Below are 20,165 nucleotides of genomic sequence, written 5' to 3'. Positions count from 1 at the left end.
CAGTGGCAGCAGTGGTGCGCAGTAAAGGGGGGGAGCATGAAGTTCTGATCATGAAGAGATTGCCTATGCACTATTCAGCTCAGGCAGCTGAACTTATCACTCTCATGGAGGCATTGAGAGCCTCTCAAGGGCTTTGTGTCACCATCTACTCAGACTCAGCATATGTCATGACAACAGTACATGCGGGTCTGCCTTGGTAGAAGAGGAGAGGGTTTCAGAGGGCAGATGGTTCTCAAGTGGAGCGTGCAAGGCTGTTGGAAGAACTGATTAAAGCCTCATCATGGCCCTCCGCTGTGGCAGTCGTCAAATGGGCTGCCCATACTAATGCCACGGATGAAATCTCTAAGGACAGCGTGGCTGCGGACCAGGTGGCCACATTGGCAGCCTATCTCCCAGATACAATTTTAACAGAGTATATAGTGACCACCCCTGTAGAAAGCAAGACCACAGTTCTGTACACAACATTGCTCATTTCACAGATCATGGAGTTGCAAGGGAAAGTGCCTGAGGAGGAAAAGGGGCTATGGTTGCGGAGAGGATGCAAACAGTCTCCCACTGATTTATTGTGTAGGCAGGAGAGTTCTGGTAAGGTGGTGATGCCCCAAAAATTACTCTCTGTCACATTTGAGCAACTACATTTCCCCTCCCACAGCTTCAAACAACATATTGTGGCAGATATCCAGAAGGACTGGTTTGTGTCAAACATTCAGGAGAGCATTTAGAAAAAAGCAATACACTGTCTGACATGCTAAAGTTTTAGCACAGGGATGACATTAAAAACATGAAGGGGTGCATTACCTCGCCCTACGGGCCGTTCCGTGAATTGCATATAGATTATGCAGATATGGGGGAAAGGTCCAATGGGTACCTTATTGTGGTGGTTTTCCCCTTTTCAAGGTAAGTGGAAGCAGGACCATGTGCACACCCAGATGTGAAGCGTGCAGCATGGTTCCTGGTCAGAGAGGTGCTTCCACGATGGGGCATGTGCCAAAGTATTGAGATCGGATAATGGCACACATTTCTTTAATGCGCTATTTCAGCATATCACAGCGCTATCGGGCATAAAAACATTGAATGTGCTCAATTTACCACCCTCAGGCTAATTGTGTGGTGGAGAGGATCAATAGGCTTTTGAAAAGTAAAATTTTGTCCACGTTGAAGAAAAACTAGGTACACTGTTTGCCCTTGGCACTTCAGTTTACGCACAGAACCTAGTAAGGACCACCATTTGACACCACACAAAATAGTCACAGACAGGCGCATGCAAACCCTGATATCCACTGTGAGGAAAGCATCAGATGCACATCAATCAGCAACAGTACTAGGAGAAGAATTTAGGGATTATTTAATGGCACTAACACGTGCTATCAAATATATCTCCCAACAGATTGCGCCACCCAGGAGTGAAGGACAGGACACACTGGAAGGGAAGGAGACAGCAACTACATACATATCTGCCACAACTGCACCATTAGAGCTGATCTACGTAAATATGTTTGTTCATCGATGGAACAGTCCCAGGTTTCAAGGGCCATATGAGGTGGTGTTATGTACACCTCTCGACGTCCGGAGTTACGATATTGGATGCATCTCTCGGATGTCTAAGAGCACCTGAGACAAAGTACATTGAAAAGCACCATTGTCAGATCAAGGACATAACTGATGAAGAAGACGTTTAGTAAGGGATCCATTCCAGGGTGCAGAGGCACACCTCTGATTTTCCTTTTATTCTTTTCTTTTTTAATTTTTTATAGTTCTTTTATTTTTTATCTCTTTCCATTTTTTGTAGGTCTAGAAACCGGTTGGCCCTGGTGGGAAAAGGGTTGGTCTCTCTCTCTCTCTCTCTCTCTCTCTCTCTCTCTCTTTCTTCTCTCTCTCTCCCCCTTTTTCCTCCTCTCTCTCTCTCCCTTTTTCTTCCTCTCTCTCTCTCTCTCTCTCCCTCTCTCTCTCTCCCTCTCTCTCTCCCTCTCTCTCTCTCTCTCTCTTCCCCTTTCTCTCTTTCTTGGTAACCTTTTTTCTCCTCTCCAGGGATAAGCAAGGATGTCTGACCAATGGGTTCAAACCTCACTGTTATGTAGGGATAATGATAAACTGAATGCACTTTGCTCTAAGAAATCTGCATTATACTTTCTTGGTAGACCGAAGGTTATATTGTTTTGTGTGACACTGGTCGTGGTTGTTGGAGTGTATGAAGGTATGTCTGTTATATGGGGTGGCCATATACAGGGTGGGGATGGACAGTTACATATAAAGGAAAATAATGTTAGTAGATTTATGAACAATAGTATGAATTGTCTATGATAAATAAGAATCAAACAAGGTCCCACTTTTTGCTGGCCACCCCCACAGATTTTCTTAGATGAATAAAACGGGAAATACAAATGATGTATGATTCATATAAGGGGTTGGGCTTTGACGCCATTGCTGACATTTAGCATTCATAGTCGTCTAATAGCTGGAACTCTGATATTCGTATTGTGGGAAGGAATGTGATTAATGAAAGTTGTTCCGTGTGTGCACTCATCGTGCATGCGTCAGGGGCTCCTAAAGTTTTAGTTCCACAACCAGTCCCAATTATAGAGGCACAATGCCTGGTACTATTTACACCATGTAAGATAAAGGACACATTCGATGCACAGAGCGTGCCGTTGAGGAGCATCGATCTAGACACAGCGCTATGCAATGGCAGTACGAAATACAGCAAGTGTCTACAAGCACCATATTTTTCCTTGGGAGGTCACTCACATGTCAACAACAAATGGCAGGGTACCACAGTCACGTGCCCGGCAGATGGACTGATCGAATACAGCAAAGTAATAATAGCCCAAGTAGAGACTGTGGGCCTGATTCATGGAAGTGTTTTATAATGGCGCAGAGGGATACCTGACGAATATCGACTGTTTAGCTCAGCAGAGACTTTCTTTTCATCTTTTTTGGGTCCTGGGGTACAAGCAGCTGCTAACACCAAGTGGGTTCAGATCATTTGATGGGAGCTAGTCCAGCTCGTCAATGATACAGAGAATGGGTTCAACGCCATCAAAGTAGAGCTCCGTTGAGACTCATGACGATGGAGAACTGATATATGCTGGATCTGTTAACAGCCATTGAAGCAGAAGTGTGTTAAAGGTTGGGAAGCAGCTGCTGCACTTTTGAACCCCCAGGGGATGCAGAGAATGGGTCACTATCCCACATAATTGAGGTGGTGCACAATCTAGGTGTTCAAATGAAGAAAGAAGGTGGAGTTCAGAACACGGATTGGCTATCACTTGCCTTTGATTGGCTCCCGTCATGGCTGGGGGCAGTAGTAAAAATACTGGTGCCTGTTATTGTGTTCTTCTTGGTTCTCTTCTGCACGTGCCAATTGGATCTCCGATATTGTGTCAATGTAGTACCTAGTAGTGCAAAGATGATGGTATCAATTGGGGGTTCTAATGCATCATGCCATACAATAAACAGTGAAACTCAAACAGATACTTTTGGGGTTGTAGATATGTCGGTTGGGGATGAGTTTGTAACTGTACAAGTAACAAAAGGGGGGAATGTTGGGAAGGAGCCAAGGTCCTTCCAAACCCCCAAGCGCTTTAGAGTTAGGCAAGACCTGTTTAAGGCACTATAATGGACTGGGGGGGTGAAGGGCACTGGGAAGGCTCTCTTATGCAAACATAATCAAAAACACATATGCAAGCACTGAAGAAGGTAGTTATTGTCTATAATAAGGCACAATTAACTATTAGTTGGAAAGATTCGTCATGTCAGATCCCAGGCATTTTAAAAGCTTAGGTAGTTCTGTAGATGAGTCAAAGTCCCCCTCCTTCCCAGAAGGAATGTGGCCTGTGGAATTCAAAATAGACAACAGGCTTAGTGTGCAGTGTTCTTCACTATGGCCAGCGTGAACTGATTCACTAGGTGTCCACTGTCCATCAAGGGTCCATGCAGGTTAAAAATAGGACTCACATGTTTTGTGCGGCAAAATGCAGAATGGGATAAATTATAAGTATAAAGTGTGGAGGAAACTAGAGGACCCAGATAACATGAGCAGGATGAGTGAAATATGGATAGAATGAATGGAAATGTTTATACATAAATAACAATGTTTAGTTTTCTTAGGGCTAGGCCTTAAGGTTTGTAAAAGTCTGCAGAGCTGCGTTGTGTTTTTGCATAGTTAGCAAAATGGAGGAAAGCATGAGCTACAGTGTTTTTGGATAGCTAGCAAAATGTAGAACAGAATGCCCTGACAAAACTGCTGACAATTAAGAAAGAAGGCTTTGGAGCATCCCTATTATGGAAGAAGGACACATTTGGCTGAAGTCCAGATCCAGTGACATCAACATGGCAAGCCAGATCTATATAAACCCCTTCTTAAGACCACTTTGGCAGGAAGGAAAGGGTAGAAGGACAAGAAAATACTGTTCAGACAGCAGAGTCCTTTGCTACCATCCTCATTTGTAAAGATTAAACTTGTTATCCTTACAAGATCGCCCTTTGACCTTATTTCCCTAGAGGGGTGTATTGATTTGGGTGTGAGTGTAATTAAGGACACCCTTACACAGTGAAAGGAAGTAACCCACTCAACAGTCTCTGTGAAAGGTACTTTTTTTAAAGCGAGAAAGTGAATGAACAGCAAAAGTGAAATAAAAAAGATTCATTCCTAGAGAAAGGAAGAGTGAGAGTTAAAGCATGGACTTTGAGTCAAAGTGGTCCTGCGTTGGTATGTAAAAGAAGCCACGCACATTTTAAAGTCTTCAACATCCGAAAGTGGTCAGAGCACGGCTGAGGGAGACCTGAAGTATAACAAGCCTGGGGAAGGGAGCCCCTTGAAGGTTTAGTGTTGAACATTATCGTGAGAGGTCTGAGTCCGACAGAGGGGTACCTACGAGAACTGTGTGGTGAAGGATCTGAGCCTGACAGAGGAGGATCTTTGTGAACGTCTTGGTTGAAACACTATTTTGAAAGTCTGAGATAGAGACTGTAACGTGGAGGCCTGGCGGGTTATAATCCACAGTTTTGATCTGTGTATTGTTTTGGAAACCGAGCCAGAGTGTGTCATCCTGCCTACAGGGACTGCTTTACTCTGTGAGGCCTAACGTGAGGAGGAGAGCTGGTTCAGCCACATTATCATTTGAACACTGATTTTTCCTCTTGCATACATTTCTCCTTTTTACACTTTTTGTACAAGATATAGGGTAGGCATTAGGTTTTGTTAGCATAGGCCATTTTGATTTGACAGGACTCCACTAGGACAGCGTTATTTATTGTTTGATGGTCGAGACTACTCCCATCTTAGTCATAGGGCAAAGTAGGAGTTTTTCCAGCACCACCCATGTCAGTAAAGATTTTACAAATTGTACCCATTGTGTCAGTGTCATACTTGTGATACCATGCCTTCCCTACAGTACTCACTTTGCTCTCTGCAGTATTTAAAGTGACTGTCCCTGTGCCGGTCATCATGCTCCTCACCTTCTGCATTGGCAAAACTATTTTGAGACTCTATACTGACAAAAGGAGAGGAACATTTATGTTGCCCCTGAATGTTGACAGTGTAAATGATAAAAATAAGCCCAATAACAAACTAACAAAGGGTGAAGAAATTGATGATGAAGTTAACTGGGTTACAATACAACCCAGAGGTTTATAGTGATTCCATCAGAAAAAAAGCAACGACAAACCGAAGCATCTAATAAAAAGCATTGAATGCCAAAGCATCGACAGGCTATCTTTTACATGTCAAAGTGCCTTTCCATCTCAACCAGTCCATCGAAAATATAAATGGACTGGTTTCAATGGAAATGCACTTTTACATGTAAAAGCTAGCATTTAAATTCTTTTTATTTTGTAACTTTAAGACGTTACATGGATCTGCCCAGTGATGAAATTTCGGCACTGGCCAGGTACTTGTAATGTTTTAATTTTCTTTTGTATATTCAGCGTTCACTCCCCAAACCCCTCCAATCCCCATGCCCACCCCCCAAACCTAAACCTAATGTAACCCTTAATCTAACCCTAGCCCCAACCCTAACCCTAGCCCCAGCGCTAACCCCGATGTGACCCTTAATCTAACCCTAGCCACAACCCTAACCCTATCCCTAGCCACAACCCTAACCCTAACCCTAACCCTAGCCCCAACCCTAACCCTAATGTAACACTTAATCTAACCCTAGCCCCAACCCTAAATTCAACTCTAACTCTAACCCTAGCCCCAACCCTAACCCTAGTGTAACCCTTAGTCTAACCCTAGCCCCCAACCCTAACACTAAAGTAACCCTTTATCTAACCCTAGCCCCAACCCTAACCCTAGCCCCAACCCTAACCCTAATTTAACCCTTAATCCAAACCTAGCCCTAACCCTAGCCCCAACCCTAAACCTAATGTAACCCTTAATCTAACCCTAGTCCCAACCCTAACCCTAATGTAACCCTTAATCTAACCCTAGCCCCAACCCTAACCCCCAACCCTAACCCTAATGTAACCCTTAATCTAACCCACCCTAGCCCCAACCCTTACCCTAACACTAATCTAACCCTAGCCCCAACCCTAACCCCACTAATTTTGATGGATCCATCGAATTATATACAATGAAATGGCTATTCGATGGAATGGAATTTCGTTGCACATAATTCAATGGTTTGGTATTAGATGCTTTGGTGTTCGATGGATTGACCAGATACCAGCCCAGAGATAAAGAACTATGATGCCTATTGGATTTCATTCAATAAGGATGGGCCGGGGTGTGTGCTGATAGAGGGATCATTGGAAGACTGGGAAGAAGATGAGGTGATATGAGTAAACTAAAAAGAGTATGGATCCCTAAAAAGAGAGCAGCGGAATGGGGATTGTGAGGGGGAAAGAGTTAGTTATTGATGGATCAATAAAAGGGGGGAATAATGTGGTAAAAATGCAAGTTCAGCGCAGTAAAAAGACGCAAATTTATCAGTTGCGGGATTAGCCCACTAAAAGGGGAGGGGGCTTCATGGATAGCCACACAGTTCTATGCACTAGGCTGGAGAATGCAGTAAATAATTACGTTTGAAGCAAATAACTTATAGGCTATAAAGGTTGAGTTACGGGTAAGTAAAAAGGGCTTAACATTGGACAGAGGCATTGTAAAAAGGCCTTAGAGCTTGGTTTTCACTTGAAACAAATTCAAATTTTACTAATTTGCTTGGTAGCCACAGAGGCGACAGAACATTGCAAACTACACGTTCCCAGGATCAAACGGTAAGAAATGAACAGCCTTTGATAATTTCGAGGTCAGGAAACGAAGCACATGGGTGCCGGGGAAAGGCAGTGAATGCACAATCATTTTATAATTCGGCATCTTACTTTATGAAACTGGTTTACTTGCGGTTTTAAAATGTCCCTTGGTGGTTTCAAATTGCCCCTTTGCACATTTTAGACTGGGAAGGGGTTTGAAGAGTTCCTAAAATGCAACATTAAAACGGTATCTTGTCAATAATTCAAGGCTCCTCCAGTGTCATGATCAGTTTCATTCTCATGAGAAGCAGATCGAGATGACCGGTGGCAGATGAATTAAGGTCCGCTGTCATCTCAAATGTCTCAATGTTTTGGCATTATGATGTGGGAATTGTGGGTTGGGCTGTGACGTCACAGAGGTTGTTGAGGCTGGTGTGACAAGGTTTGCAGGACCGAATCATCACAGGATAATGTATGTTCCACTATAGGGGAATGATGTAGCCATACCAATTAGCCCCACATGAGGGACTAACTTAGTGTTGCAATATGGTTTAATGCTAATTAGTTTGGGTGATTATAAAAGTTCTTGTTTTAGGGGCATATCTTTTACAGCACCTTTCATGCAGTTCTGTTTTGCATTCTGTGTGAATTTTGCTTTCCCAGCTGCGTCTGGGCCGAGAATATATGGCGTTACTTTTTGCTCGGTGTACATTCCTTTTTTGGATTACTTTTGTAATTTCTGTTCAGTTCTGAGGCAATCCCTTGTACTGGCCCATGAGAAAAATCTTCGTAATACTGGGCAGAGAGGGCCTCATTATAGCCTTGCTGGTATCCTGGTGGTAAACCCACCAGGATACCAGAAAAGGTAATTACCGTTTCTGGCACCCAGTCTGGGGGCATTGCCACTGGATTACGAGTGCCGGAGGGACGGAATTGATCCGCATTCATGGAGTCCCATAGGACTCCATAAGGGGATTTGCCATCATTACTGGTGCCGTTAATGAGGGCATATTCTGCCTGTAGGGCGCCTGGATTACCTCCAGCTGGAGGTAACCCAGGTGCCCCACCGACACACCCGTAGTCGGGCAGTCCAGTTAAGTGCCAGTATCTACAAATACCAGGGCTTTTTTACCAGACCGCAGACTTGCAATGAGCCCCACTGTCCCTTCTTGCCACATTTATGACATTCAGACTTCAGTCAAGGACATTTCTCTGAATTTGCCAATAGAAAAGGTGCTATCACATCTAAAACATCTTTGAATTGTGGCTTTTTTTTCTGCAAATCCTGGCTTCTTTGGAGGTTCAATTGTTTGTAGAGCTGACATTTTCTTCATCACAGCCTTCTTTTGATCTTTGCGGTCCAATACCACACACACCCTTTCCGAATTAGAACCTCCTTTCTTTTGTAATTCTTTAACACATGTCATCATATGTTCCATCTTCTTAGAAAGGTCAAGGATTCATCCAAGATCGGAGCTCCTTTTGCCCATAGTTCCTCTCGTATTTTATTCTCTCTCACCTTGAGCGTAAACTTATCCCGTAGCCGCTCATTGTATGTTGCCCCAAAGTTGCATTTATTAGCCAGTTCACGTAAACCAGTAATAAAGACTTCAATAGTCTCCCCCTCGGCCTGTTCATGTGTGCCAAAATAGTACCATTCCAAAATGATGCTGGACTTCTTCTGAAAGTGAATGTCTAGCATGCGCAAAATTACTTCATATTGATTTAAATGTTCCCCACCACTTTGACCCTTGTCATCCCCACCAGGGGAAGCCACTGCGGGTTCTGGCAGGCTTTTTAAAATCCTGGGTCCTTCGAAACCAAGACTGTGCATCAGGAGTGCACAACTCTGATCAACACTAAACGATGGTCCATGTATTGCTAGCATGTAAACTTGGCAGTCCCCTTCCCATGTTTCTCATCGTACCACGGGCTCTCCACGATTTGCTGGAAACTGGAGAGGTAAACGCACCAATGTTACAAAATGTTTTTTATTTACTTGCTGAAAAGCTCTCTTCCAAGAAATTTTTAATTTTGTCATTTTAATTTATTCCAAGAGGCGCCTGACCTTCTAATGGTCACCTAATATGAATTTGCACTGCTGTCCCAGGAAAGCCACCTAACTTTAAAATGGCTTCAACTATGCCTGCTCCAAGGATGGCCGCCCAATTGCCAGAGATAGAAATGTCCCAGTGCGCGTTTGACTCTTATATGGGCACCATGGGGAAGCATGCACACGATTGGTCGACTCAACGGTCCTCCCATCACTCCTCACCATGATAAAGTAAGACGCTGATCACTGCTGCATTCCACTGATGCTGCTTCCACCAGCTCTGCTAATTCCTCTGATGCTGGCACTTTGTCCCCCAGAACAGCTGAACAGATGGCTCCTCTGGAACGAACCAGAGTCATTTTGGAGCTTCACAAAACCTCACACACTTGACATCAGCCTCTCACTGCCCTCTGAGCTCCTTTTGAGAGCAGCCGCTGCCGACACCACACAACAGCAGAGGTTGTTGTCCCAGAGCCACTGACAGATGGCATGATGATGCTCTGGGGGCCCCAAACAGAAGTTTGTCATGCCTATTGAAATGAGAACGCTCCAGGGGTAAATCATATCCTGATTTATTGGCATATAATTCAAGTGAAGTACAATTCAAAACATGCCCCCAGCATCCTTCACCATTTCTTCTTTAACTACCCGCACTGTGAAACCTCTTAAGCTTCTTAACGCTCAACAATTCCACCTGAGAACTCAAGCGCACTGCCTTACCCATGAAGTGATACAAAATAGAACTATATCTATATATATATAAAATGCTTAGGTATGTTTCTGTAACTCAGCTGGTGCAGTTTATCAGTGTTAGCTTGCCCTCTGCTGTCCAAATGGCAAAGTGCACCCACTTCAAGAACAGCTACCATTTCAACAAACATAATGAGCACGGTTCTATGCTGTCACCTTCACCTTCCATTATCGCAAACATTTGAATAATTTCAAGTTACTTCTTTCCACTCCCACTTCCCTTCACAGAGGGCACAGCTGTTTCAGTGTCAATGAACAGTTAATTACTGGCTTAACATTTCAGTCTCTAAAAAGCAAAACACTCTTGGATGAATGCCTTGTCATGAGCTAAAACTGAAAGTAGGTGCAGTAATTATGCTACTACGCAATCTCATGCCATTGCAGGGACTCTTACACGGAATAAGGTTGAGAATTGCGCATCTGCAAAGACACATCCTAAAGGCTAGTGTGATCAATGGAACTTAGATACTGTTCTTATACCGTGCATACCTCTCATTACATCTGATATGTTTTGCCTTTAAGCATCTACAAAGACAAATCATCAAATCATAGAGGCCTGTGTGATCAATGGAACTTAGATACTGTTCTTATACCACGCATACCTCTCATTCCACCTGATACATTTTGCTTTTTCAAAGACCATTAATAAGTCAAAGGGACCTACGCCCCCTTCCTGGAAGCGATCAGTGGTAATTCCGATATTAAAGAAGGGGGACAGAACGGACCCTATTTTTAAAAAAATATGTTTTATTGTTGCATGTATGGTTTACATAAAACCTTACACAATAGTATAAACCAGAAAAATAAAAAAGGCTAAATTCATACATAATGAAGAATAAAAACATTAAAAAGAAACTAAAACTAATAAGAATAGAAAAATGTACAAACAAATCTATCACATTACACTCTATTCATATTGCAAAATCATACATTACTAGTTCCATTCTTGCTATCCAATTCACTTGATACAAAATGTAAAAAGTTATTCAATGTCAAAATTAGTGATACATTGGTACCCTACATAAAACGACACCAAAGCAGATTCCCAAACAGCTCAGTCGAACCACATCCTTGCTCTTTAAAGCATAAGAACCGCATATTTCCAAAGTAAGGACACACAATAACCAAGTGTTTTAAAGTGTCAAGAGTATCTTTCCTACCACAAAATCTGCAATCAAAATGTTTGCATTGGTATATAGATTATGCTTTCCAATATTTGATCCTCTCAACAGTATGAAACTGATTGAGTCTGAAATGCATATAGGTGGAACGTATCTTCTCACATGGGAAACACTGAACATAAAGAGGTAGACATGCTCTTCTAGAGTGTGTAAACTTTGAATATTCAACATACATTGCGTTAGAAGATATGCCATCCAACATCTCGACCCAATCTTCCCTAAAGAGGTGGGTCTTAACCACCCCTGGACATTCTATAAGATCCAGCACTGATGACCCCCTAGTGTTTATCACACCACACATCCTCGTTTGAAAGAGTTTCAGGGAAATGACCGACTCAGCCTCCATCGCTAAATGCAATGCCTCATATAACGAGTTAACAGGAGGAACAAGGATTTTCCTAAAGGTGGATAATTGCCTCCATATGTACCTGGCCTTCAATTAAATGAGGTACAGCTTGTGTCTTATGACAGAATTGGGAACTGCCAAAGACAGACCCAGAACCTCCTTCCAAAACTTGACTTGGATGCAGTTGAGTAGAGTACCCAACTCATACAATGACATATTGAGGCCACATAGAATTACTGGCTCAAACGTGGCAAGATAGCATCGCCATAAAGGGAGCAAAGAGAATTTACACATTCTATTACGTAGAAATATGAATTGAGAGACCATTTTATATACCTTCCCACAAAGACTAGTTTTCCAAGATTCCATGGAAATCTTGTTTGTAAGCTTATAACCCAAATAGGTCACCGCTAAAACTTGCTCTACTTTTCCCTCCCCCATGACCCAAATTCCAATTTTGGTTGTGCTGCACCTAAAGAACACCAAAACATTAGATTTAGAGGCATTGGGTAGCGGTTATTATCCATAGCATATTCTTAGAATAAATTTAACTTACATCTCAATCCGCTAGGGGTTCTGTCAAACAAAATAAAATCATTGGCGAAGGCCATCCAGTTTAGCTTGATGTTGCCGAGCCTTGCTGGAGCAATGGACGGTCCACGCCAGATAGATTCTACATTGCTCACATACATGTTGAAGAGAATAAGAGCTAAGGTGCATCCCCGTCTCACCCCCACAAAAGTTCTTATAGCCCGAGACAGGGAGCCTTCCTTAGTCAAGCGAATAAGAATAGAGGTGTTAGCGTGTAAAAGGACTAGAGATTAAACCAGCTTTCTAGCTATGTTCATTTCTAGCAGTTTCTGCCAAAGTCTGGATCTAATTACTCCATTGAAAGCGCTGGGGATGTCAAGGGATGCCATAAAAACATCCCCATTCTGTTTATGATGCACTTGGTGTCTCAAATGGGCCAGAATCGTTGCATTAAGTGGAGTCCCCAACTCAGACCTAAAACTAACTTGAAATAGACTCAAACGACTGTTGTCAGGGTAATTCATAGAATTTCGCAGAAAAGTGTCGCAAGCGGCTGGCGCAGAGTGTCCGCGTGCGATTGACTGCGCCAGGCACGTGCGATAAAACCGATTTCCGCGCACAGCGTATTCATGGATTTCATGCTCCCAAACCAGCCGTGGCGCAGAGTATCGCAGCGACCCTGCTGCAGCGCCAGTAACGCCCCCAAGAACGCCCTCGCGCAAGGAAAAGCCAGCAAAATCGCTAAATCATCGCAAAGGGCTGCGCTAACTCTGGACCAGTTTACAGGGCAGCCAAACAAGGAACGCAAAGCGGGTAACGTGCATATCAGGGGTACACGTGAAGTCATACACGCGATTAGCCAGGGTACGTGTATTACAGGGGTACGCGGGAAGTTTAACACGCGATTGGCCAGGGTACGTGTATTACAGGGGTACGCGGGAAGTTTAACACGCGATTAGCCAGGGTAAGTGTATTACAGGGGTACGCGGGAAGTTTAACATGCAATTAGCCAGGGTACGTGTATTACAGGGGTACGCTGGAAGTTTAACACGCGATTGGCCAGGGTACGTGTATTACAGGGGTACGCGGGAAGTTTAACACGCGATTGGCCAGGGTACGTGTATTACAGGGGTACGCGGGAAGTTATACACGCGATTAGCCAGGGTACGTGTATTACAGGGGTACGCGGGAAGTTTAACACGCGATTGGCCAGGGTACGTGTATTACAGGGGTACACGTGAAGTCATACACGCGATTAGCCAGGGTACGTGTATTACAGGGGTACGCGGGAAGTTTAACACGCGATTAGCCAGGGTAAGTGTATTACAGGGGTACGCGGGAAGTTTAACACGCAATTAGCCAGGGTACGTGTATTACAGGGGTACGCGGGAAGTTTAACACGCGATTGGCCAGGGTACGTGTATTACAGGGGTACGCGGGAAGTTTAACACGCGATTGGCCAGGGTACGTGTATTACAGGGGTACGCGGGAAGTTATACACGCGATTAGCCAGGGTACGTGTATTACAGGGGTACGCGGGAAGTTTAACACGCGATTGGCCAGGGTACGTGTATTACAGGGGTACACGTGAAGTCATACACGCGATTAGCCAGGGTACGTGTATTACATGGGTACGCGGGAAGTTTAACACGCGATTGGCCAGGGTACGTGTATTACAGGGGTACGCGGGAAGTTTAACACGCGATTAGCCAGGGTAAGTGTATTACAGGGGTACGCGGGAAGTTCAACACGCAATTAGCCAGGGTACGTGTATTACAGGGGTACGCGGGAAGTTTAACACGCGATTGGCCAGGGTACGTGTATTACAGGGGTACGCGGGAAGTTTAACACGCGATTGGCCAGGGTACGTGTATTACAGGGGTACGCGGGAAGTTATACACGCGATTAGCCAGGGTACGTGTATTACAGGGGTACGCGGGAACTTTAACACGCGATTAGCCAGGGTAAGTGTATTACAGGGGTACACGTGAAGTCATACACGCGATTAGCCAGGGTACGTGTATTACATGGGTACGCGGGAAGTTTAACACGCGATTGGCCAGGGTACGTGTATTACAGGGGTACGCGGGAAGTTTAACACGCGATTAGCCAGGGTAAGTGTATTACAGGGGTACGCGGGAAGTTCAACACGCAATTAGCCAGGGTACGTGTATTACAGGGGTACGCGGGAAGTTTAACACGCGATTGGCCAGGGTACGTGTATTACAGGGGTACGCGGGAAGTTATACACGCGATTAGCCAGGGTACGTGTATTACAGGGGTACGCGGGAAGTTTAACACGCGATTGGCCAGGGTACGTGTATTACAGGGGTACGCGGGAAGTTATACACGCGATTAGCCAGGGTACGTGTATTACAGGGGTACGCGGGAAGTTTAACACGCGATTAGGCTGGGTGGGTCCTCACAGGTGTTCCCTGTACACCCTCCACGGCCCCTGCAGGCAGCCTACAAAACAGGGGACTACCCTGCACACCTGCTCATGTCCCCCTGCACCCCCACCCCCCCAGCAGTGCAGGGGCAGCCTCCACCAGGCCCCCACTCATGTCTCCCACCACCCCCACCCTCCCGCCACCAGGGGCAGCCTCCACCAGGCCCCCACCCATGTCTCCCACCACCCCCCGCCACCAGGGGCACTCTCCACCAAGCCCCCACCCATGTCTCCCACCACCCCCACCAGTGCAGGGGCACCCTCCACCAGGCCCCCACCCATGTCTCCCAACACCCCCACCCACCAGCACTGTGGGGCACGTGGCCAGCAGGCAGTCAGGCAGCAGCAGATGGCAGGTGGGAGCGTGCTCAGGGCTCTGGGGGGGCAGTAATTTCGCCTCCTGGCCAGGAGCGTAGTCTCTCGTGTGTGAACGCGTGGACAGCCTGATAGGTAGTGAAATCCCACACGTCAGCAAAGGCCCTTAGCGCGTAAACCCGTCAACAGCATATGCGCGCCTATAGTCACCTGCACGTGCAGGAAATTGTTGCGTGACACGTCCCAGTGTCAAAGCGTGTGATTGGTGAAAATGGATGTACACGTAGAAGTGACAAAGCGTGTGATTGGTGAAAATGGATCTACACGCAGGAGTGACAAAGCGTGTGATTGGTGAACGTACACGCCGCGTAAGTGACGCTGTACGTGTGGGCCTGTATATAAGGTACATGTAGAACACCATTTCCTTGTACGTGCTTTTCGTGGAGAGCGAGTGGGTGAAATCTGTACTTCTTGTCGTTTCACACGCGATTTACTTCACGGCGTTTCCAGTTCGTATTCCCTGTTACCTCTGACAGCTTTTTCTCTTTTTTCTCTTTTACTGGTTTACCTGGGCCTGTTCCCTCAAACAGTGTCCCCTTCTACTGTTGTCCTGTCTTCTCAGACAGCGTACACATCTTCTTTTGGCGGGGGTTTAGCCAGCCAAACGCGCTCATTCTTCACGCTCTTTTACCTGGCAGACGGTGAGTCACGCACGTATCCAACTTCTGTGCTTGCCCCGTGTGTTGCCTACCCCTTCAGAGGTCATTCTAGGCTGCGTGTGACACGCATACGTTCATTCTTGTGTTACTGGGTGCCACAGCGTAGTGCAGGTTTTTCTTTCTGCACACGTGGTCTAGGAGGGGTTGCGTGCACGTCATCTCCCTTTTTTGGGCCTCCTGTGCGTTGCGTGACCCGTCATCTTTCCCCAGGGGTTACAATCAGCCGTGCTAGAGCACTAGGGTACAATTACCATCTGGTACCCAACCCCTTTGACCCCCAATTGCCCAGGACAATTGTCTACAGCCACTCCCATACGCACATTAATATCAGTGCCATGGCTGGGAGGCGAGGATTCCGTAAGGGTGGCAAAGGTGGAAGAGCCACAAGTGGTGGCCGTGGTGGATCCGGTAGGGGACGTGGTCGTAACTTGCAGGGTGAGCCTGTCCCCCCATGTGTGGAGGACCAGTCAAGGGCACCCATCATCCCCCCCCCCTCCCCCCCCTCCCCCCCTCCCGTTGAGGCTGAAGTGGCTGACACCATCCATGCTCAGCCCTTGTTGGACCAGCCCATTGTGGCACCAGACCTGGCTGACTCCATGGCTGACTTCCAGGTCAGCAGGGCTACGACACGTGCGCTGGTGCACGTTGATGCCATCATGCCACGTGGATCTGGGGCAGCAAGGTCATCTGCTGCACCAAGGAGGCAGGGCGGAGTGGCTGCAGGGGCAGCTGCGGCTCCATCCACCCCAGCCCTCACACACCCAGCCAGGACAGTGTCGGTCCTAGTCCATGCTGCTGACATTCCCCCTGACACCATCACACTCGAGCCAATGCCTGCACCAACTCCCATGCTGAGTGTGCAATCCCACACTCCTGATACAGAGTCCACCAGGGCTCCTGCCCCTAGTGTCCAGAGCGGCGCAGGACACTCAGGATCACCACCACCTTCCAAGCGGAAGAGGAAGAGTGCTCGTCCGGCACAGGCTGATGCCCCAGACACGGCTACACAGTCCGGCCCGTCCAGGAAGCCCAGCTTCACGGATGACGAACTGAATGCACTTGTCGAGTATGTGTCCGGACATGACAACGAGATGGTCATTGTTGCAGGATCCAAGACCACACCTGCACAACGCCAGGCACACTGGCAGACCGTTGCGGACATCGTAAGTGCCCTTGGAATCGTGAGGCGCACAGCCAATGATTGCTATAAGCGCTGGAATGACCTAAAGCGCAGGGCAAAGAGTAAGCTGGCCTCAAGTCATGCCGCAACTCTAGTGACTGGAGGTGGGTCTCCAGTAGTAGACATGGAACTCACTCCACATGAGTCAGTCGCTGGGACCTACGTCACGGAGGAACAGATCCAAGGCGTGGGAGATCTGGCTGATTACGAGGCATTGTCCGGTGAGTGCACATGCATGTGTGTGTCATACATGTGCATGGTGTGTGTGTGAGGGCTTCTGTTTGGGTGGCAGGAGAGAGTGTGTGCGCCTCAGTCGTATGGGTCAGCCATGTGCTTCATGCAATACTTCCTGCGCAGCTGCATTTGGCCATAGCAGTATCCCTTCTGCCAACAGTAGACATCTAGCACAACTGCACGCCAGTTGCCCTTGAAGTGTCACCTTGACACAACAGATTTGCTTATTTTTCACTGTTCATTCAGTCAGTTTGTTTGCATTCCACCACTTTCACTAGGCATGTCGCTGTCCACTAGTCACATGTCTGACATGGGTATGGTAAAGGGGAGTGACTTTGTTACCTGGATATCATTTGTACACACATGTCCCTGTGCAATTTGACCATTACAGACTGGCAGCTCCAGGTGAAAAATCTGACCTGTTAGAATCAGAAAAGCTATTACATGCGGGAACTGGACTGAATGAATAGGTGCTGCCCTCCTCTCCATCTTCACTCAATAGCAATGGTACATGCCATCTGTGTGATGGCATGTGTGTTTCACCTGCCAATCACAGGCCAATGTGTGATGCCACTGCCAGGCAGCATGCAGAAAAATTGTTCATCTTCCATCTTGGTGTCATCAGTGTGTGCCGTTTGCCTGCACTTCATACGCAGTGTGGGTGCATGCATGGGAGGGTTTTAGTCATGTGGGACATGTCAATCAAGTACTGGTTCTCTTGCTTCTCAGCCCTCAATGTGTGACATGGTGCTAATGCCTGTTTCCATTACTTTGTTTTCATGTCTTTGCAGGGGAAGACGCACCTGATACTGCTGGGGTTGTGGAGATGGTGCAGACCCAGGAGGTGTCCCAGGGCCGACCAACCACCAGTGAGGGACGTGGTGTGGTGGTGGGGGAGAACCCACAAGTGCTGCAGGTCGTGCTCTCAAGGGGTGTCTCTGGCTGCACCTCCACCGAGCTGTACTCAGGTGTTGATTCGGATGAGACCTACGTGCCGTCGCTGGTGAGTGTTCCAGGGAGGGATTCTGTTCTGTCTCACCCACCTGCACCAGGGTCAGTACCCTCCATGGGGATGTCAGTGTTGGCAGCTACGCCTTCGGTGGTTACGGATGCAGGGTCACACTCCGCGACATCTGATCCTGTTCCTGGGCCAGCAGATCAGAGGGGGAATGCAGTCCTGCAGCCTCAGGCAGTGCCGGCACAGCAAGGCGCAGTTCGCCTTGCCCCAGACAGGTGTGGTGCCCGCCGACGTGGTGGCCGTACGCCACCTGGCAATACCGCATGGGAGCAATCCATTTACGGTATGGCTACCCAACAGGCTGCATCATCCGAGATGATGGCTCAGGCCATGGATAGGGTGGCCACTTCCATTGTCCCCCCAGAAAGGCTGATGGAGCGACTAGAGCAGGCAACTGACTCCATCTGCCAGTCACACAGGGAGGACATGTTGGGGTCCAACAGGGACAGGCGGGCGGCACTGGCGACTCTGCAGGAGGCCATCTCCATTGAGTCCCAGGGCCACAGGGAAGCCCTGAGGCAGGAGCTCCTACACCTCAGGACGACTCTTGTTGAGCTTGAGGCTTCAACACACCAAAGGACAGAACAGCAGCTGGAGCGTCTCACCCGTACGCTCTCAGCTGAGATGCAGGCAACGAGGGCGGAGGTCCGGGCATCCCGTGAGTTGTTGCATGGGGACCTCCGCACACTCATCCTCCAGAACCAGACCTACCACACCCGCATGCTTGCAGCCATGGAGGAGCAGACTAGGGCCTTGCGTGGGCTGCCTCCCATAGTGCAACCACCTCCGGATGCAGCTGCACAGGGTGATAATAGCGACAGCAGTGACACTCCCACAATAGGGTAGCCGTGTGGGCCATGAGCCCATGGAGGTGTTTTATTTTCCCAGGATCCACGCAGGTGGGTTCTGGTGTGCATCCTGTCCTCGGACCTCCTGGGTGGCCTCCCCAACCCCCCCGGGCCCATCAATGGCCATTTTTGATTGTTTCTTATTTTTATTTTTATTTTGATTTCTTTTATTCCCAATTTTTTTGGGAGGATCTGTTGGCTCCGATCTGTTGGCTCCGATCTGTTGGCTCTGATCTGTTGGCTCCGATCTGTTGGCTCCGATCTGTTGGCTCCGATCTGTTGGCTTCCGTGGTTCCTGTGGGCATACGCTGCATTGTGGCTGGGCACATGCAGGCTTGTAATGTATTTGGTTCAGATGCTTGGGTTTGAGTCACACACACCCCTCCTGCTTCCCGTTTCCATGGGCTTGCAAAGGGTGTGCCCAAGTGACAGTGAATTACACAGTGACGTTGGACTCCCATGAGCTGTGTGGCCAGTCTGTAGTCAATACTGTGTATACATTCCTAGTGCATATTGCTGTTGTGTTGTACACTGCATGTTGCATTGATGTGTAACTCTTCTTCTGTGTCTACCTCCCAATTTGCAGGTCCCTTCCTCAAGTCCACACAAGGACCTCTAGTCTGGCGATGGGGACCATGTTGGCAGCAGTGCACCTACAACTCTACATGGCGCCAACACTGCACAGTTGGTAGTGGTGGGAGTGCAGGCATTTCCAGGTGGTGAGACTACTAATATGTTACATTTTTGATGTCATGTTAATGGTACTACGTGCTCAAGTATGTTGTTGGTCCGGCATTGCTGTGAGCATTTCAGGTGTTGCAGGTTTCTAATAGTGCCACTGTACATAGTGAGAGTGATGTCATGTTGTGGGGATTACTTTGTTTACCTGCAATTAGCATGACATGGCACGGTGTGTCGTGTGGCAGTGCTGGGGTTGGGTTGGCTGACATGGCACTGTCCTCTTGTTGCATTTTGCAAGTGGGTATTCATTTTAGCTGCTTCAATGTGTAACTTCACAAAACTGCATTGGTGGTGTCTGTGTGGGTAGGGATGCACACATTGTGACACTTCCAGGTGAACAATCTCAGGCTGACATGGAATTCCCGGTTCATTCTCCACACATTCAGGATCAGTGTCAGGTTGAGTCATCATTGATTGTCAGATGGAATGTGCCAGGGCAGTGTGCACTCCACAGGGGTGTGATTTCTATGTGAAGTAATTAGCCACTAGCTGTGTACGGGCTGCCTCCCCCCGTGCCCTTTCCCCTCCCATGCGCAGCGGCTGTGCATGTGGTTGGGGATGTGGGGCCACCACCATGTCCACGGCCAGGCCCCGGCGTGTTGCAACGTT

The sequence above is a fragment of the Ambystoma mexicanum genome, chromosome 9 (genome assembly GCF_040938575.1).
Source record: "Ambystoma mexicanum isolate Mex_15411 chromosome 9, UKY_AmexF1_1, whole genome shotgun sequence".
In the NCBI taxonomy this organism is placed as follows: Eukaryota; Metazoa; Chordata; class Amphibia; order Caudata; family Ambystomatidae; genus Ambystoma; species Ambystoma mexicanum.
Note: the sequence above shows the minus strand (reverse complement) of the source record.